Below are 23019 nucleotides of genomic sequence, written 5' to 3' on the forward strand. Positions count from 1 at the left end.
TGGTTTACCGCAAGGAGAAAGTATATTTCTCTTCGACCTGAAATATAAAAATTTTTTAATTCGAACACGTATACAAATACTAAATGAAATCATCTAGCAAAACATCTCTATTAAAACACACAAAATCACAAAACAACACACATTTTGTGCGCACACACACTGTCGCACACACGTGCAACGCACATACATATATATAATTATTTTGTGAAATACAATTATTATTCATCAGGTGATTTTATGACACAGATACGTACCTGTTTGAGTTCCAACATTTATCAACAAGTAGGATTAATATTAAATATGGTATTTGTATGCAAACGAATACGATGTTAATTTGTAAAAGTTCATTCTTTAATACATCTGAAACATAAAAGACGTTCCATTTTACAAGCAGGTAACTCTACACGTTTAACAAAACCCGGAAGTAAGTTTTAAAAGGTGATTAATCAGGAAAACATAGAATAAAGCAGGGTCGGATACAGGATTGGTGTTTTTTAGGGACGTAAATTTTTGTGTGTAGAGCAACTAGGGGGGTCCCGGGGTCATTATCCCCCTGAAAATTTTGGAAACAATTTTCCCCATCTGGTGCATTCTGGTGTGTTCTTAAGTACTTTATCTGGTATTCACAAATCACAGATTTTGTGATAAAATCAATACAAATAACATATTTAAATTTAAAGTAATGTTTAAAGAATTTTCAGACTAATTCTTTCGTAAGTATCTCGGAATTTTTAGCCCGATTTCTAAAGATTTTTATGGGAGGGTTTACCTAGGACTATTATCGGTTTTTAAATGTTTCAACCAGAGCGAGCGAGAAAACAATGCATTTTTTCACCCAGAACAAAAGACAAATTAAACCCATCAACAGAGAAAAAAAACATATGAGCCGCACAAAGAGAAAACCAACCTATTGCGTTTGCGACCCGCATGGATAAAGACCAGCCTGCGCATCCGACAGTCTGGTAAGGATCCAAGCTGTTCGCTTCAAAGCTTATTGAAATAAAAAAACTGTTTTGCGAACAGCATGGGTCCTGACCAGACTCAGATGCACAGGCTAGTCTGGATCAAGCGACGCGAGAAAAATGTATATTTTGCAGTAATGTACCCAAACAAAAGACAAAATTACGTATGCTTTGGCAATTTTAGAGGGGCGAAGCCCGGGTGCGCCCCTTCTGAATCCGCTAGTGTAAAGCCTGGATGAAGACAACCTTATGAATTAAACGTAAAGATGAGTTAATGTATAAAAAAGAGCAACGTTCTATCTTTCTTAAAGATAAAATATGATATTAAAACATCTTACACGTTATGTCATCCGAAAAAATGTTTTAACATTTAGTATGAAATTTGCGCGTCCTCCAATCGTGGACAAAGGACGTGTGAACTAGTCACAACCATCCGAAAGCGAAAGTTGAAGATGGTCGATACTTACGGTGTGTTACGAAGATGGTCGAAACTTGTCACGTGACCCAAGTTTTTTTCTTATTATTTTTCTTTTTAAGTGATAAAATATATATAGAATCTACACAAAAACATTTAAAATATTATCATTTAAATAAAGTTATTAGTGTATCACACATCTACGAATAAAAAAAATTTTGTACAGTATCGAAAACCTGTCACGTGACTTGCTCCATGTCCCACATGCGGAAAAAATTAAGCATAAACCCAAAAAAATTAAGACTTACCCTAATTTCAAGATTTTTCCCCTTGTGGCCGGAAAAAATTTCCCTCTTCTTTCTTAGCTTACATCTTGAAGTCGTGCTTTCACCAGCTTGAAAGTATAGATGTCAAGTTTTGTCAATCGTAGTGAAGCAGCATACATGAAACAATCACAATTCATTTATTTATCAATACTACCCGCTTATAGTTTGGATTCAAATTTAAAACGGTAATTTCTTTATAAAATTTACGCACAAACGATCCTAACAAAGGTATGAAATTGTGCACAACAGATTGTCTAACGTTCATCATTTCAAAAATCTAACTTCTGAAACATTATCAGCAAGATAATTACGAAACTGAAAAACAATGTCGGAAAGAGAATGTGTTTAAATAATGTAACACAGATGAAGTATAAATGCATGCGTTGTACAGAAATTTAAGAGCAGGCCTTTCGAGGACCGAGCTTGCGGTAACGCACATGGTGATGGATTTGAAAACATCCGCCGGAAGCTAAAAGGCAAACCTATCGGCAGAACTTTTTTTTTGCACAGTCGGAAGAGGGACGTCTTCTATTGCTCTAAATTATCACTCAAGTTTCAAATGATCATTTCTTCCGATAGATAAATTTTTGAAAGATACTGAAAATACTGGCATTAATATTCAAAACGCCAGTATAACGTGGCGAATAGGAAATCGGTTCTTTGGAAAATTTTCAAATTATAGGAACAGAAACAAACAGAACATTTCATTTAGGATTTTAGCTGTACAGTTTTTTCATCCATAAACAAAACACTAATACAAATACAAGGTCAAAATATAATAATAAAATATTAATATAATAGAGGATGATATATAAACAAATTGCATCCATGTTTATATACAAATCAGTATTCTAAATAACTACATTTGTATGCTTCTTAAAACATTTTCACGAACTAATAACGCTTCTACATAAATTGCATCAAATCTTTTTTCTTATTGCATGTTAACATTTCAACAAATTTAAAAATACTGGGTCTTTTTTTATAATATTTCAGTAAAAGGGTCTTTCTTACAAATTATAGGGACAAAGGGCTGAAAACACGCAAATGCCACAAGTCTGCGTTGATACAATTGCGAAAAACGTCATTAAAATCCAATCATGAGAATACTAGGGAAGTAGTGCTTATGATTAGTACGTCATCTAACGACATTTTAAGAACAGGTGCATTTATGTATACAATGATAACTGTCAGTAAGGTGTCTGCTTCTGATTACTTAAAAAAACAACAAAACTATACGTAAGTTCTAACTCAACAAAATACATTGTACTGGTTATGCTTAATTGCCCTTTAACTAAGTATAGGTGTTCTGTAGCATTTCACACCTGATCAATAAAAGTGTCATACCACATAAAATTTAATTTAAAAATCAACTAACTCTTAATTCCTTTATCGTCCGTGTTATCATCTTGGGAAGCAGTTGATGTTGTTTGGACATTTCACAAGTCGGCTAAAGATAATCGCATGCACACAGAGATCTGAAAGAAATAAAGGATAAATAAAAAATGTATCGTTTTGTTAATTTGCTAAATATGGGTGTTCTGTAGCATTTTATACAAATATGTACCATATATTAGATACTTCAGTCAATCTTACTGATTGTTCAAGTAGAGCTAGCAGCCGATAGTTTCTGTTTTGAATTTGACTCAAATTTTGAGCCGCTACATAATGTCAAAACAGTTTATAAATCCAAAACCATCCATGATAATACGCATTAGTTAAAGTATAACAGGTGCGGTTTTGCAAAGATATTTTCTTTTTCTTGTGGTTGATATTTACTATAAAATAAATTCATTACTGATCGAATAGATTGAAATACAATATAACTCTAACGTAATTTCTATTGTGCGGTCAAGTCTTTTTGCCCTACATAGATTGCGCATGCGAGAGAATTGTCTCTCATTGCTTGGGTAATAGGTCTCTGTAAAAAGATCTATACTTGCGTTACCGTAAAGCTCGATTCTTTGAGCTCGCTATCAGTAAACTTCTGAAAAGAAGTAGTTCGGATGGTGAATGCAGCGGTTAGATTTAATAGAGAGGGGGCTGGTAGCGGGGAGGGTGTTCTACACTTACATTCTTTATCTGTTGTTAACCCTTGCCCTGCCTAAATTTCTGTAATGTTCTCTCAATCTTTCAATTTGGACAGTACCATTAACTGTTAAAAGGGGTGCTTACCAAAAAGATACTGACTGAATGGCGAACAGTGCCGATCATGATCAGACTGCACGGATGTGCAGGTTGATCATGTTTTACACTGGTCGCAAAGGCAGACTCAGTCGTGTCCAGCATGATAAGGTTAAACGATGTTCTATTCTTTGTGGAATTCATAATTATTCTATTAATTTACGGGTAATGACTTCTACATGTATATTTTTTAGCTAAATCTGATTTCTTTGAGCTCGTTTTGAGACCTTTCTTATTTCATATTATTCACTCAATGTTTATGGTTCTTACCATAATTTAAAGATTTTGACCCTTGCAAGTCGCATCTGTGTCCGGAAATTACGTTTACCATCTGTTTACTCCGCATTATCTTGTAGACGTGCATTTACCGTCCCGACATCAGGCGTCTTTATGAACCGACATACCTGAAATGATCACAATTTATCGGGAAGTTAAAAACATTCACACACTGTTCGAATGCATTAAATTGATAAATTTTGTCAAAAAAAAAACAAAAAAAAAAAAAAAAAACAAAAAAACTGAAGCAAACGTAAGAATTTACGATAACCAAAATGTGTTTGTTTATTTATTTTTGTGGATTCTCTTAACTGATACCGCCGAAATAATGAATAAATGACCTTAGAAACGCTACAAGACATTGTTGCGTTACAATGCCGCCACAGACGCTCCGACGTATATATTATGTTTATTAACCAAACAAAATTAAGCAGAATTTATAGATTTCATCTCGAAATCATGTGATTTAAGCATTAATTTTTCATTCATAAGCTAACTTTTAACCGTTTAAACGGCAAATATTTCATTTAGCTTATAAAGAAAATGATATTGAAGCCGTCGAAAACCCCGTTACCATAATTATTAAAAAAGGTAGTTGTTTAAAAGACACAGAAAATGCGTTACTATGGAAACACCAGCCATGCTATATATGATAGAATCATCAAATTCGCAGACTTCGAAGAGTAAAACATAAGACAGATGTTACACCAGGTGGTTTGTGTTTAATATTAATATTTTTCATCTTCTTTCACTTTGAAATACCTTAGAGGGTTATGTACTTCAAACCTGGAGGAAGATTTTACTTGAAGAGGCAAAGAAACATTTAATTACACGAAGTACAATGAATTGCTATGATTCGATTATTATGAATCTACCATTTTGACAAGGTACAATTCATCTTTAAAAATATATATACATGTAAATATGCATGTATATCCAGGGTGTATCTAAAAATTATTCTTTAAAGCAATAATGAATCAACTAAACATGTGCGGCGAAAGAAAAATAGCAGCTTTAAAAGTATCATTAAAGCAACACTTCAGGTCCCAATTTCACGAAAAAACTTAAGCAACTGCTTAGCTAAGTGTGTTTTTTGAAATGCTTGTTTTTGCATTTTATGCGTCTTTAATGTTGACTTTTTCATCTTTATCAGACCCGTACATGACTATTTCCTAGATCAAAACACAATAATTCTGAATTTTATAGAAAATGAAGTATAAAAATACTAGATATCGCGTGCAATGTTTATTTTTTATTTTAAAAAAATCACTTAAGTTCGTTATCTCGTGCTTAAATAGAAATATCGTATTTGAGTGACTGAAATAAGTACTGCAAACAAGTACTACTAACCCTAGTTTAATTTAACTATAAATACATTGGTATAGAAAAAAATCAACATTAGATAACAATAGCTTAAGCAATAGCATAATCTTAAAATAACAGACTTAACTATGTAATTACGTAAGATTTTCTTGTGAAATTGGGGCCTGGTGAATGTTTTTCAACATATTCATTTCTAAAACGTTTGTGAAAATAATAGATAATTATTCGTGAAAATACAAGAAGAATGTAAAATTTCTGCATTATTACAAGAGTTGCAACGGTAAACTACCTTCTTCACAAGTTGGACAGAATATTATGATTCCGAACGCACAATCACATTTAACGGGTTAAAAAATAGCACAATAGATGATGAACTGTAAAATTAATGTTCAAGTTAAATACTATAAAATGTCTGTTCTGTACTTTTTTAATCCTGTTTCTCCGTTCTGCTTCGTTTATAAAGCTTCTCAAAATACAATGAATATGCAACAAACGGTTAAAAACTACAAACCTGCATTAATCAGAGCCTGTATGTTCCCTCGCACTAATCCAATTTAAAGTGACTATGTCATGGCAGCGGGCATTTATGACCTGATGCGCTATTCGAACTGGTGTTAGATGAGCCACAGAGTGTGTATGACATTTTTATTATATTGTTATGTCATATGATAGATAAGGTTTTAAAGTCCCTTGAGACTCTTTTCTAATTAAGTGATACGGTATAAGGAATATTTGTCTTAAATGGAAATATTTCTCATTGTGTGGACATCAGATGCAATATTTTCGCTAACACGCAAGTTTAGTATGAAAAGAAATAAAAACATGTTTGAAATTCTATCGTACTTATTTTCTTTTCATGTTTTTTTTTTTTTTTTTTTTTTTTTTTTTTTTTTTTTTTTTTTTTTTTTTTTTTTTTTTGGTCAATTGTAAAGCAAGTTCTACAACTTACATTAATCACTCTCGACACCTCATTCCTGATTGAATCCACCGCCAAGAGGGTATGAGAGAATGAGGCCAGTTTCCCTTTTAATGCTGAGCGCCAAGCAAGGGAACTACTGGTACCATTTTCACGTCTTTGGTGGCCGGGGATCAACCCACGACCTCCCGTACTCGAAGTGGTCGATGCGCATTTGAAAACGTCATACACAAATTCATAACAGTAGGGTGCTGAAACTAGAAAAAAATAAATAGGGAATCGATCCAACCGAAGCGACGAAAATCCGGATCGATCCCTCTACAGTAACATACGGTATATACCGAATGAGTTATACTATCGAAGGAATTAAAAAAATGTGTCCTTCCGACACGTGCATACAGCGTCTTCGGATTTTTGGAAGAATACGCTTTTTCCTTGTTCGTAATAAGCGTCCATATAACTTATCCGAACCGCAATGTCTTGCGCATCAGTACAAGCACGGGTAGTATTTTTTATTACAAAATCTACCTTTAAATCCTTATTGAGGCAGTGCCTTGTTTCATATTATTTATATATTTATATATATATATATATACTTCCTTTATATTAGAATACCATGGAGCGAAATTCAAATTCTATTTGTTTTTGCAGACTTTACTGGTAAATACTTTACGGGAAAATCCAACTTTTTTTTTTTAATTCATACACTTTTCAGAATTCAAGTTTGGACCTGTGGCAGTACAAACGAAAATCATTCTGTTTGGAACAGTGACCGTTATATTCCTGAGATTAAAATCAACCGATGTATATCAGTAAATTACTGAATAAAAATAATACAATAATGTTATGTATTAAATTTATTTCACTAATCTTGCTACTGATCAGACACTCTCTTGTTCTTTTATTATCATTCATTTCTGTTTATTTTCTTATCTCTTATTATAGGATATATTTTGAAGCATGATAAATATTTGAGTAGTTACAGGAGTTATCTCATATGAACGAAATACCTGGGACAAGTTTCTGTAGAGAGAATGTAACTTGCATAGTAAATCGCGAGTTAGTGCGTTGGTAGGAATTGAGACTGAGAATAATAATATTAATAATAATAATAATAATAATAATAATAATAATAAATAAAATAAATAATAATAAAAGCACATGCAAAGCAGTATAGAGCACATATTAAAGTCTCTCTTATGCATGGTAATTCACGAAACAATTTTAGTCAATGTATATTTTGGTGGTCTGTGTAAAAATAACTGGAAATTTTTTATATATTTTACAACTAATCAGATTATACATCTTGAAAGTTCGTTATAACTACCACTTAATTTAAGTTTCTGTTTTATAATTCAAGGAACGAAATGAAGAACGACACCGAAACACCAGTTAAATTAACATTTTCGCGGAAATTAAATAACGGCCCTCCCTTTTAAGTATGTTCGCAATAAGCACTTCTATAACAGACGGACTTTAGAAAAAATAAGCAAGGATCCAAACAATTTAAAAGCAATAAACTTCTGACACACTTGTATATATCTTTAAAAGATCTGACCGCAGCATTTGTGTTAAAACGTATAGCTGTTTCTTTTCTTTTCTTTTTCTTTTTCTTTTTCTTTTTCTTTTTCTTTTTCTTTTTCTTTTTTTCTTTTCTTTTCTTTTCTTTCTTTCTTTCTTTCTTTCTTTCTTTCATTTTGCCTTAAGGACAGCTTGATATAATAATACCAACAAGAGCAACAAAATATTACTCCAGGTATTTTTATATAATAAATTAATTTTCTATTTACTTTGTAATTTTTCCTTGATTTTCCCAAATTTTGCATATCTGATCCTATCTAATATGACAATTTCGTCTTGGTACTTCCAAAACACATTTCGCTCATATATTTCAATAATTCTCTGGATAAATATTACATAATATTTAATGTTTATTCATATATTTCTAATTGCCGCATTATTTTATATCAATTTACTTACTGACAACATAACCTAGACAAAAACTAAGCTCATTTCGGAAAATTTCTGTTGAATTGAATATTCTTTTATTGTTGAAATAATGCACAAGTATAAGAGGGTATATTTTACGTATTACGTCATGCCTGTAGGTGTGACTTATCTTTCTCCTTTGTATCTGATTGGCTGAAATAGAGGACCCTTTTAACTTTGTGTAAATGAATGGGAGTGGTATAATATAAAGGGCCAAGCTGTGCTTTATTGGCGTTGAACCAATATCGTTTAATTATGTTTTCTACAATCTAAATGTTGATGAGACAGCTGTAAATATTACATTTTAAAGGGATTCGCAAAATACACGCTGCTTTTAACACACTGGTATTATTTACGGCGTCAAACGCTTGGAGATAATATATCTTTAGTATATAGTAAAATAGTAAGGATGCCGTTTTTATGATTTATTTACTCACTGTATATCATGAATTATTAAAAATAATTTTCGTATTCAAGGAGAACAGTTTGCAGAATGAAACACATATTCACAAAATACATCTAAACATAGCTGACCGGAAAAAGTCTCTGTTTGTAAATGTGAATGCATGAAATGCAAAGCAAACATTTTGTAGGCATTGATTCAGGTAACTCGGTGGAACTGATTGTTTCTTCTCTGCCTACCCCCTGCCCCTACTCTCCCGCCCATATGTACTTCATGAACTTATTTTTTCATGAAAAGAGTAACAATATTCAAAAGGTCAACTCAATTTTGAAGTCTCTCAAAATGTCGAGATATACAGTTTTACCCTTACTATGCTAAATTGCTATAATGAACGTGTCCCAGTTTCAATTTGGACGGTACTAGTCACTGTTACAAGGGAACGCTGACTGAATTGCGAACAGCGCAGATCTTGATCAAACTGCACTGATGTGCAGGCTGATCAGTGCAGGCTGATCATGATCTACACTGGTCGCAAAGGCAGAATCAGCCGTGTCCAGCATTATATAGGTTAAGATGTATAATATATAGTTTTTCTTGTTATCGGAGTAATGAAATTAAACTTTAGTTTATTGGTATGTTTAAAAAATTCTGAATACGTTGAAAACTTAAACGTAAGGTAGTGTAAATAATGTACAATAATGAAAGATTATTTTATTGTTTGTAAACCAGCTACACACCTGTCAAGTTGATATATTGTTGGTGCATTTATGTAATTGTTTATTATATCAAACCCACACGTTTTATACGTCAAGTTGTCAGACTGATGTTGGAGAAATGCTTATATATTGATGGTTAGATATTTTGGAAGGGTCTAGAGAGACCAGGTGAGACCTGCGAAATGGGTCTCATAGATACTAAGATTCAGTTAGGCTTTAGCTATGACATTTGTTAAGACTTAAGAAGTTACAAAATGAATCATGAAAGTTATGTACGAAATATCCTACTGTGTAAATAAACATCAAAAACGTTCAGACTCGTGTTGTGTTATGCTACGCTACAATAAGACAGGATTTAGAACGCGATAAGAGAGTGTCTGATAATTATCTAAAGAGAAATAAAAGATATTGACGTATTTAAATTTTCCGGCTCATATTCCTTTCAAGAAACTTAGTTACGACTATGATTGAAAAGTAAATAAATTATGTTGAAATGAAAACAGATTATATTAAATCAATATTAAATAATTGTCTGCTCTTCTGATACCCGATCCCATTTTAACTTGATAAATAATTGTTCGGCGTTGACTTGTCTTTTTTTTGTGCTGCACAAATATTCTGTTTTGATGGAGGCGAAGCAGTAACATAGAACATGGAACTATGATATTTTTCAATTTTCTCTCCAACAAAACTATGGATTTCTTCCTTCTCTCGCTTAACAAACATTATTCACATTCAAAGTACATTTCAAAAATAAACATGTTGGGGCGATTAATCCAAATACTAGTACAATATGGATTTATCTGAATCATATCAATATTAACATAATTTTTTTTTACATAATGTTAAAAAATAAGGACACAAAAATGAGCCGCACACATGCCATTGGTGTGTTTTGTGAAAAAAAAAATCAGCTTTCGAATACACAATTACTTAGCCGTAAAAGCGACATAAAAACGTTAAATGTACGGAATTCCGTTAGGGCCATCGCCTTCGAATGTGTTCATCTGAAATGTGATACTCGATGGTACGAAGATGAAAACGCGAAATCACCAAACTTTAATAAAGAAAACACGACACCACGATGACGAAACATCAGTCGCGTTTTCACCATCGTGCCTATGTGCATAGAAGAATTCCCCCAGCAGAGTTCTGGTTACTATTTGTCATGTTAATTTGGTACTGTTAAAATTCAAAATGATTTATGTTGCTTGTTCATGGGTTGTATAACGTTTTTCAGGTAAAACCAAATATGTTATTTTGCAAACACTCTGCAGGTCAATCGCTATGAGTTTTCTATGTTGTACAAGATTAATAACAACAAAAGAGAATGTCATATTGAACAGAACAGAACAGTAATTTATTGATATAACTTGAACATGTACAGTTCATCGTTATAAGAACAAAATATACTAAACATGCATAGCAATGCGAGAGTGAACAAAACAAAAGAACACTCAGTTAAAATTAATTCAATATTTTTGCAGTGTGACTTGCCGTGAGAACCAAAGCCAAATATGTAATATTTTCTAGATAGTATTCCCTTAGGGATAATCTTTCTTCAGCGATTGTACAATATGAGATAAAATACGAAGGATACAATGTACACATTCATTGAATGTAAAAAGCGCGCGAGACAATACTGTCTGCCACTTCGTGCCGCTGTACGTCTAGTATAATTATAAAGTAAAAGTATGAACCTTACCTAATACAAGGATTACTTTAGACGCGCAATACTGGTTGACACGAACAATCTTAAGTCACAATAAACCTTGCCGAAAAGAAACACAAGGTTTATCTTAAGACTTGAACATGCCGAAAAGCATTCACTAAAAATAGAGCATTTTTGTATTGTACCATGATCAGAGAGTATTTTTTTTTTGTGTCTAACATGAATATTTTCACAAATATGTCGATGAATGTTTTCACAAATATGATGGCTTTTATTTCTACACTGAAAACAAAATTCAAAAAAATACATGTCTTGTAAAACTCAAGTTATCGATGTTGAATTCCATAAGACGCATAACCACGCTGAAATCGGAGTATCGCAAATATTTGAAGAATATTTTTTTTTTTTGCTGTTTGCATGGCAGATTTTTTCATTTTAATGCATATGGTGATTTTCTTCAGAAATACATAGCATTTCATTTTTAGTTTTCACATGTCAAAATAAAAAGTAAAGCGGTTAACAACCAAAAGTGACAGAGTTAATATCCTTTAATCAGAAATTTTATTCATAATTTTACAGGAATGAGAAATGCAGTCAAATTATATTTTCAAAGCCTTTTGAACTTGTTCGCCTCCTTAAATTCATTCTCTGTAAATATCTCTTTAGTTGCCAATACAAAATAAATAGTTAATTATGTTGCTTTAGGCTAACTGGCACCTGTAGCTAGTGGAGATCATCAATAAAAATCATGATTTTCATACATGAGGACCCGGGTTCGAATCTGCACTATCTTGAGGGCGGGAGCTGTAGTTCTAAAAGCATAACTTCTAATCTTTTAATTTTGAGCATGCACATGCGCACCGGAAGGTGATGATGCCATAATGATTATGCGACAGTACGATGGTGTTAACGCAACAGTACGAAGGAAATAACGCGACAGTACGATGATGATAACGCGATAGTAGGATGATGATAACGCGGAGTAACGATACTACGATAACAGAAACAGTGCAATGGTAAAAACGCGACAGTATATCACATTATCATCATCGAACTATCGTATTATGGTGTTTTCGTTATCGTAGTTATCGTAGTATCGCGTATTTAACATCATGTTGTCGCGTTTACTTAAGAAATTATATATCTCATCGGTGATTTGTCGCTGAATAAATCACTGTTTGGAGTTCAGATGCGAAGGAATTATATCACGAGGGTGTAGCTACGCATCTGAACGACAAACGGTGATTTATTCAAGAGCAAATCACTAAATGAGATATATTATTTCGTTTCTAACACGTTATTAAGGACTTTAAAGTATATCCTTGTCGGCATGCATTAAATATTTGCCCGTTTTCAATCGGGTTATTTTTCAGCGCGCCGCTACGCCGCTTGACGCTATGACGTAATAATTGTGACGTCAGAACAGTGAATTGTTGTTTAATAATTCACTGTTTCCAGCCTTCATTGTTAAATAGGAAAATGAATCGGATCGTGTTAGAAGTTATGGTAGTTTCGTTGTTTCGCGTTTTCATCATCGTACTATCAAGTGTCGCGTTTAAGATGAACACATTCAAAGGCGATGACCCTAACGGAATTCCGTATAAACGCGATGTACTGATTAATGTGTGATTTGAATCTTCGTAGATGTAGCTGTTCACCCCTCTCATATTTTGCCGCTCCGATAGGCAAGTGTGGATTTTGAGTCATGAATTCGATCAATGGGTTAGCCGTTTGCTTCCTGTGTGATTAAAAGGATGAGCACTGACCTATTGACAATATAATGTCTCTCGTTACTTATATGAAATAATGTTGAAAAACGAGATTAAACCGAAAATAATACAAAGAAAACTAGCAGTCAGTTTAATTGCGACATATACCTCTCAAAGACTGTTTTTTCTTATTGTTTGTAAGGTCACAGAAGTAAAAGAATATCAAAGAAAAAATATTTTTGGAAAAGATTGATCTTTCATATATTCAGTTACTGTATTCTGGTCACTTTCTGATATTTATATTGATTAACATTCAAGGATGTGTCAAGGACATTGCCTGTTTTTAATTTTGTTATCGTTTAAAAGTGCAATATCATGTAATTGCGAATATTTATAATATGGTGAAAAAATGCACAATAAGCTTATTTATCAGCTGCACATTTGTACGAAATCAAAATTAAGTTAGCAAAGATTAATAATACCGTAAACGTAACTTATTTGCTCATTGAAAATCATTTAATGATTAATGTTTATGGTACAGTATTAGTTTTACACAGTTGTTAATGTTAGTTCTGTTTAATTAAAGTTTCTTTGGAAATGAACACGTAAAGCTAACTAAACAAACTACAAACGTATTTTTCATTAACAGTACAATATACTGATGAAATATTAAAATATAAAAACAGAAATCAAGGCTAAGCTATTCTAAAAAGGAAAAGCAAAGAAAAAACAGCACACCTGAATGAAACGAAAGCTTTTAGTAAAGGCGTAGAAACAATCTGACATAAAGAACTGAGGCATAGCAAACACTAATGAAAATCTTAATTTTGACCATACAAGTAACAAGAGAAAAACGTAACGGGTGAATTCCTGCAGATGCTGTAAACCCGCCGGCAGGCTATTTCGGTGCGCGTTAAGATATTTATTACCTCTAATAGAAGATAGCTAGCATACATTTAATTAAGGTGAGATCTCTTATACGCATAAATAACTTTACACGAAAATAAGCATTTAGAGTTCTTGTTATTATTATTATCATTGTTGTTGTTATTATTATTATTGTTGTTGATGTTGTTATTATTATTATTTTAAGAAAATCAGTTGTAATCACAAATTGTTGCGTAAACTACCAAGAACAGATTCTATATATGAAAGTAAAAATAAATGGGGGAATAACCCCATTTTCAAAACAGGAGAATAACCCCATTTTCAAAACAGGAGAAATTCTTGGATTGGACCTCCAATGGGATAGCGAAAACCCCGCGGGGGAAAAAAATACTCCCATGGGAGGACCAAATTTGAAGCCGTCCCAAGAGTTCGTTGTTTGAGATATTTGAAAGGAAATGGCCAATTAATTCTCTATGAGACCCGAACTTTGGTTAGGTGTCAAAAGATCACATAAAAATCAAAGATAAAAGGTAGCTGAGTTTGCGAAAATTCCGGATTTGCAAACTAAATCCAGAGACTGTTAAATCATTAAAGCGATGTGCATAGGATAAGAGTCTAGCCTCATATTTAATCAAAGCGAAAATAATAATAGTAATATATTCGTATTATCTGCTGTAAGATGTTTTACAGCTGTACCTCATTTATATAATTTGAAATGTTTAACAGTAGTTTTAATGCTGTAAATTAAAATTTTCTTCTGTAAATTCAGTGATGTTATATAAAACATACATCTGTAAATTTGAACGATTCATGTATAGATCTTTTACTGCTTTAAACTTTCACACAGGTGTCTTTCCCTTGCGGTTTTTATATGGATATGACTAAACTTAGGCGGCATGTTTGCAGAGGTAGCATGCACCTGTCACAGTCTAAATTGATATTTCTAAAGTGAAAGTTGTAGCTCGCCAAAGTTTCAGTAGAACTAGCTTTGCAGTATTGATTTTTTAATCTGTTTATGAAAATGCCTTGAAAATGTTATTTTTTCTGATTTTATTCTTAATAAAACTGCTAAACGTAGCTGTTTTGTATGAACACACTAAATAAATGGCCTCCTTTAATATACATAAAACTGACACATTTTAAATACAGCACACATCAGGACACATTTCAAATATCTGTAACGTAAATTATTTGAAGAACAATGTCGGTGCTGAATAAAAGAAAAACAGAAATGTGGGGATCATATTTAATCCAAGAAAATGTTTTCAATCAAACACAGACCGCAAAATAAGCTAAAAAGGAGAAGGTAAATTGTTGTAATGGTGTAAGACCTAGGACATGACAAAGGACTTCGGACACTATGATATGCTTCTAACCTACATTTTGAATGCAAACTTCTCATTAAGTATTCAAAAAATACCCAAATCGTTTTAAATCACATATAAACCAATGTGTTAGCTATCCTATTACAGCAGAAACTTCATGAAAAAATCCTTGAAGTGATAGAATATGCTGGTGGAATGATAGCTCTATATAGCTTGACGGTATTCTGACGTATTGTATATTACAAGTATTACAGTTTTTGCTTAATTGCACTCAGTTTCTAATCAGGAATAGATTTAAATTATAACACGAAGACTGCTGTACATTTCAACACATGGCTTATAGAAGGATAAATACAAGATTTTTAACAATGTGATCCTGCTGTTGTTTACCTGACATCATATAGTTGGACCTTATCGAAGTTTGCAGATACTCACAGAGGATTTACCATAACATAAACACTCCTATATTCCTCCAATGAAAATAATGTTTGCTTTTTTAAAAATAACACTTTTAACATTTTTCAAATGAGACACTTTGTAGCAGATTTGCTAAAATGAGATGTTTGTATTGCAGAATTATTCTTACCACATATAGCTCGAAGAAATGTCAGCACCTAATAGATTTCTGAAAAAGAAAAAGAAAAAGAACAAAAAACTGTTAACCTACACAGGAACAACAGACCTTTTCATAAAACAATAACACTGTACAGGTCAATTGAATAACACGTTTCATTAATTCGAATGGGATCTTGCATTAATCTTTAGCAATGGAGCGCTTCGAAAAAAATATGGTAAAACGTCATGTTTGTATCACAGAAGTCATGGAATCATTTACTTTTAGCGTCATACCATAGGCTTTACGTAATCGTATCAACAGCTCCTTTACTAAGCACTCAGTATGTGTATGAAAAATGACCAGCCCTCTTCTCTAAATTCCTTGTAGTGATGCTTACCACCAGAAATGGCGTGTCGAGAATAATTTGCTTAAGCAGCCTAATATTAATTAGTGTTAAGTACCAATAATTGTTGATATTGCTTTGGTATAGATGCTTTTTATCATGCATGTTTGGACCAATTATGTACTGTTTTGAATAAAAAGCTCATTCATCTATTGTGTGTTGCAAAATCAATGTCATCCCCGTCACACTTATTAAAGTGTTATATCACATAGCACTATCAATCTTATTTTATTGGTATTTAATGTAAGAACAAATGTGATATATGTTTTAAAGCTGTATTATCTATATCTCTACCATGCAAGAGAAAAGTTTTGAAGATGTTTTTTTTATAAAAAATGTAGTTTAGAAAAAATTCTCTGTTAACAGCTGCGAAAACTGATGACTAAAACAAGATATATCTAATCGGAGATATCTACTGCCGCAAGCGCAAAAGTTCAGCAAAACTTATTTCTGGTAGCCGCATGCAATTGGAAGAAATGGAAAAAGCATTCCTTGGCATTGTAGGGATATAACTACTATGCAAAGCATAAACTAATGCATAAAAACTGAGTTTTGTGTGCGGACAAGCCATCTATGAAAGGGTTACATGTTTTATATCCTTAATTTATAAAACATCACAACGCTTAGGCATAATGTAAGTGTGCACTTGTTAAATTGATGACATGTTACGACATTCTCCTAGCAAATTACATTCGGGTGTTTTAATTTCCTCGACTTTGGATGATTGATGAAAAACAGATTACACGGACAAAATGATGGCTAAGAAATATTCACAATTTTACAAACTCTGTATATCATCAAAAGCTGTTCAAGATATGTAGCAACCTAACAAACACACAAAACTGAAAACATTTGAAAAGTAGACATCTTTAAATGAAACAAACAGCTTCGAACAATACATTTTGCTTGTTTTATATCAAATATCAATGAGAAGTAGGAGAGTTATTAGTTTGAATAAGTATAAACGGGCGTGACGTTAATTTTGCAAACAAAAGGGGCGAAGTGGGTTTTGATTCGAAGCAGCACACTAATGTACCAAACATTGTACCAATTATATATAATAAGCAGCATTTTCATTTGAATAATAACAATAAAGATGTCTAGATTACACTGATTTATTTAAGGTCGCTTGTTAAACAAGTTCTATGACTTGAATACATTTTTCTCCACAATTTGTTTCTGGTGGTATAAACGCCACAAGGTCTTGAGAGAAAAAAGAAATTTCTCATATTGAGTGCAACATAGAGGAGCTATTGGTACGACTGAGTAAAGCCTTTGGTATGACGCGGCCGGTAAGTGAACCTATGACTTTATTCCGAAACCCTATGCTTTACCACTAATGTTTCGGAGCGATTCGTGGGTAATGGGTAATGTTGAATCAAATTCAAATGGTTAATTTCGAAACGGCTTTTTAACACTTCTGCCAGCTGAATGTGTGATGACAACTATTGCACAGTAATGATTCTGCAATATAAAAACTAACATATAGCAAACGTATTACAAAGAGTTTCACTCAGTATGGTTTATGTTTTTTAAAAAAAGGTTTGCTGGAGTCTTTAAAAATGCCAGCAATACTTTCATAGCAATGCATGCGCTTAAATATGACGATTATTAGAGAGATAATTTTATGGCAAATTCTCTGTGAATATACGCAATTCCTGATAAAGTCAAACAATATCATTATTAGTTTCTAAATATTCAACTGCCAACAAATGCATTATCACTTTGTTAAACATTCTCTGATTTATTCTTTTGATAATAGTCAGATGTGTTTAGATGTAAAACAGTCTCCATGTCATGTTCTACAGTGAACCAATTGCTGATTATAAACTGTATGAAGGTTAGCAAACACTAGAATATTTGTTTAACGCAATACGTAAAATTTCCATCATGCATTGCCTTAGTTCAGAATAGTTTCATCATACGGCCGAGCTATTCAACTATATTTTTCTTCAAGGGTATGGTTTCCATAAAATGTAACGTAAATATTACAACTATGCCTGGTACTATTGTAGCTGTTATCAGAATAAAAGAAAATTGAACACCTTAAGTCTCTCTGCTTTTTTGCTTTGACGTACTCTAAAATAATTCAATCAGCTTTGTCATGAAACGAAAAATATTGAATTTCTACATTGATGTGTTTGAATAGCATCAAACCTTACCCATTGATTTTGGGCTCTGAACCTTACCGTGAATATTTAAAATGATTTTGTTGAAAATTAATAGTTAATTCAATATTAGACTAATAGCTTTGGGCATATAAATGACTTAATATGCCTTTCCAACAGTATTTAATTATAAAAATTCAAACTAGTTGCGCCTATCGGCTCAACAGTATATATACAATGTAACGTGACGTTACTATGGTATACATAACGGTTACATATAGTCGTGAATATTTCGATAAAATTATTTTTTAAGCAAAATGCACGAAATCTTATCTTACGATTTCAGTAAGATATTCCCTTGATTCTAGTCCCTTGACCAGCATTCCTGGAGAACTACGGAAGCTTTTCTATGTCCATAAAGACTGGTATGTACCAAAAATTGTGTAGCATGTTTAGAGCTAGGTGTTTTCCTCCAGCATCTTAAAATATATATATATATATATATATAGAAGAAAACACTATTTGGAAAAAACTTTAAAGCATTACCAGTTGTATCATAAAACGCTGCATTAAACTGCATTTTAACATACGTTTTTTTTTTTTTTTGACAATTAGAATGTTCCTGCTGGGATTTCAATGTAAAAGTTAAGATTATCGTTATAGGCACATATAATAGGCATTGTGCCTAATTTAAAGAATATTTATAAAATGGAATAAAAAAATAAATATTGTCTTATATGATGACATTGCATGATACAACAACTTTTATTTTCAATGTTCTGTCATCAGTTATGGAATAATGTTTAAAAGATGATCAACAACAAATAGTCCTACTTCTGTAAAGGGAAGGTTACTGTGTAACTTAATATTGGTAACTTAAGACAGTACTAGTTATCTCCCTTATCAATTTGCATATAAAGTGTTAGAATTGACCCTAAATTTACCCATGGTCTGTTTCATGTAGAAATCAGAGAAAACACTGATGTTCTTAAATATTTATTTAATTCTGTTTATATGAAACAAATGATTTATATAATGTTTTATGAAAATAGTACAAGTATGTTAATGAAAGTGATAAGTATGTGGTATTGCACTTTGTTGACAGTAATTTACTAAAACATATGAATTATATAAAAATGGACATTTTCATGAGATAAAGAACATTACTATAATTCATTAAAAACATAAGATCATCAAAAAATAAGCCAACCAATTTCTAGCAAAAGGCAATTTCATAGTAACAGAGAAAATCAAAATGTACTGGAAAAGAGGTCAGATGTTGCCTTATAGTTCTACTTCTTAATATTTGAATGATGCCAGTTCAAACTAAAATATATTTATGGAAAATTTTATAAAAGTTTTATGAAGGCTGCTAAAGACCAGCAGCCTGTAATGTGATATAAAATCTGAAATAAAAAACGTTTGACTAGTACAGTGGTGACATCACTTTAGTGTTTCTAAAGTAACCATGCCATTATCAAAGTTGACAGGGAACTTAAGGAAATTAACCTGCAAAGTTTATTGAAGACTTATCAATAATATATTGTTCAGTCAAACAAATCAGGACAGACAAAGGCACACCATTTGGACAACTAAGTCTTCATTTCCGCAAACTGGCACAGCAAGAAGTAATGACAATATAAAATACTGAAAACATACTCATGACAAGTACAATAGGGCAAACATTTCTCAGTCATAGAACTTTCTACTCTTATGATGCTTTAATGAGGTAACATGTTACACAAAATATTGCTATGGTAAGAAAAAGGGCAATAATTATGTAAAAAAGCCAAATGCAGTTATGGAACTAGTGCATTTAATGTCAAATTATTAAAGTTTGCAATTGTAGGAAGTTTGATACATTTTTCATTAACAAAGTGGAAGGTGTTTTAAGTATTTTTATAACAAAACATGTCTTCCATCTATGTATACCTTTAGCTATGGCGGCTATTTTGTGCAGCAAATGGAAAGTGTCGGTGATATGCATAAATATACTTGGTACTGATCACTCCTGTGAAGTTTCATCAAAATCTGTTGAATAGTTTTGACCTGTGAAAGCCGACAAGATTTTTCTATTACTAACTCTGGCTGCAATTTAGTGAAGTGAAACGGAAAATGCAAGCGATATGCACAACACTATGCTTGGTACTGATCAGTCCCGCCAAGTTTCATCAAAATCTGGCCAGCAGCTTGTCCTCTTAAAGCCGGACAGGCTTAATGCGGATAGACGAGAAGGCATAAACAATACATCTCCCCACCTTTGGATGAGAAATAATTCTGAGATAAAACCTTACATACAACACTTTACAAAATCGGGATGCTAAAAAAAAATGTGCAATACCTCTACCTATTCTTCAGAGAAACTAAACAGGACAAAACACAAGTAATATGGAGGAGTTATGGGCCATGACACGTACAAGAAACAAAGACTGAAAAAAATGCATTGACTAGTTCAAAAACTTACATTAGTGTTTAAGTTCAATATAAACTTTTTCATACTAAAATGATATTGCAATTATAATGACCAATCACTTTTTAGATTTATGAAGGAGAAAAACAATTAATGCCAACTTTAAACTTACAATTTTAAAAGCGAAAATTATCTCACGTTTTACTGTGGTATTGCATGAAATTACATGTAAATTTTGTCACCCTACAAATAATTGTTGATTTTAATAATACTGATCACTATGATCTTAAGTTTGATTTAGGAACATACTGTGCTATAAACTGAGACAAAACTGTACTGATACACTACAAGACAAAGTATTTAAAACTATACCAGTGTAATATTTACATATTCACAAAGTTTCTGAATCACATTTACATGCACGGCTGGACAGGGCTTGTTGCTCTCTACATGTGTGTCCTACAATAACAGTAAAAAAATGATTCATAGGCTCCTCTATACTAAACTGTGCAAACTTCAGACACTGATCTTAAACAATAGCTGAACGGTGACACTGAAGATTTCACAGGTATATATCTGAATCTTGCATAATGTAATAACTCTGTATTCGAGGTGTCTGCAGCTCTTTAATATTCAAAATTTGTATATGTCTGAATATAAGGTACATAAAAGTTTTACTGGATTAATACAACTTCAACATATCTTATTCATAAGACCCATTTTAATAGAATATATCAAGAGGCCAATAGTGACCCTAAGTCACTCACTTGACCTTTACTATTTGACCTAAAATATATGTATGACACACTTTGTATTTTGGAATATTATGATGGCAGGCTATATTTTATTCTATATCTTAAATTCTTAGAAACTAACACACATTATACTTGACATTTCATATTTTATATCTCACATTCACTTTTTTAAGCTTATAAAAATAAAATTGTTTACCTTTTGAAATAATTTCAGGAGAAAATTAAGAAATTATTTGGAAAGTAACATTCATAAGTCTGTAATTATTTGGTACTGTATCATTTCTTATTGAAAATGTAGTTTATATATATACTTGACCCTTAGTCTCATGTGAAACAAACTTTACACAAGCCTCTTGAAGTGAAATATACCAAATCAATAATTGAATTACAGTGTAACTCTTTGAATATTGTAAACAATTACCTGAAGGTATCAATATCTGTGTTTAATTAAATCATACAGATCAACACTGGCATTCTCATCAGATGAATCCACAGAATATTTTATACTGAAATAAAGAAACAACTTCCTACAAATTTTGTACTTCCATTACTAAATATTACACACTTTACATTAAATTAGGACTCTAATCCATTGAAAACATCAAGTGACAGATATCAAGGAAACATTGCATTAAAAAGATATTTAAACAAAATGTTTATTGTTATAGTGTGTTTAAAAACTTTGAAACATGCTTAGTGGCTGACAATAGTAGTTCTTTTATCCCTGTATCATCTAAAAGGCTAAGAGGTACCAAATAAACTATCAATACAATGCGTTATTTGGTTACACAGACCGTTCAAATTAAGATGACCGCCATTTCCCAAATTTCCAAATGACTAAATTAAATTTGCTCAAATATTTACATGTGTCAGAGGTTTAGCTCTTCAAAAGTTTATATATCAAGCAGATTTCACATGTTATTACATACACGTTTCTATTCCCCGTTAAGTTACACTGGTACCGGAAACGTCAATATCTTTCCATACACTGACGCCTGAATTTCATATCGGATGCTTGACGTAATTCAGTGTTTGTTCTGGCACTATTTTTTTTCTGTTTAGTTCAGTATTGTCAATCCTATTCAGGCTATTGAACAAAATTATGTTATTTACATTATATTTATACGTGTAGATGTGTATGTAATAAAAAGGTTATTATCTTTGCATCGGGAAATATGCACTCGTTCTTCAGCGGAAGAATATTGCGCTCCTAAAGTCGCGCAATATTTCTGCTGAGAACTCGTTACAAAGTTAATAACCTATAAATATTGATATAAATATGCTACAGTAGATTTTACAGCTCACAAAATGACCAACTGGAAAAGGCCATAAGCACAAATATTGATGAGCTACAACTGTTTAAATATTCATTATTATTTATACAAATCGAATGAAATTTAATTGAATAAGCTACATTTCAAGGGAATGAGCAAGTTTGTTATTCCGATAAATCTGATAAAGATACCATTATTTTCAAAATGACCTCCAGAAATAAGTTTACAAACATACATACAGATAAGATATAGCTGTATATATAGTCATTGTTGTAGCAGAAGTCGTCTGTTCTTTTTTGTCAAATAATTTCCATTGAAAACTACGTCAACACTATGAGCTATTTTTCATCAAGATGGCGCCATTTTCAAAGTGCAATTCTTAAATTTAGATAATGACAAAAATGCTGCT

General features: G+C 32.2%; 1 long non-coding RNA gene across 2 annotated transcripts; it reads right to left on the reverse strand.

Annotated features, from left to right (window-relative positions):
• Nucleotides 1-17839: 17839 nt before the first annotated feature.
• LOC128559087 (uncharacterized) lies at nucleotides 17840-22559 on the reverse strand. 2 transcript variants are annotated; one of them, XR_008372149.1, is made up of 3 exons: nucleotides 21758-22559; nucleotides 20954-21040; nucleotides 17840-18650 (listed from the first exon to the last, which is right to left on the reverse strand). It is a non-coding gene; the product is annotated as an uncharacterized LOC128559087 (long non-coding RNA). The 2 variants fall into 2 exon arrangements; XR_008372148.1 differs by having other exon boundaries at nucleotides 20969-21040; nucleotides 21758-22556.
• Nucleotides 22560-23019: the final 460 nt, after the last annotated feature.

This window comes from Mercenaria mercenaria, chromosome 8, assembly GCF_021730395.1.
Source record: "Mercenaria mercenaria strain notata chromosome 8, MADL_Memer_1, whole genome shotgun sequence".
Lineage (NCBI taxonomy): Eukaryota > Metazoa > Mollusca > Bivalvia > Venerida > Veneridae > Mercenaria > Mercenaria mercenaria.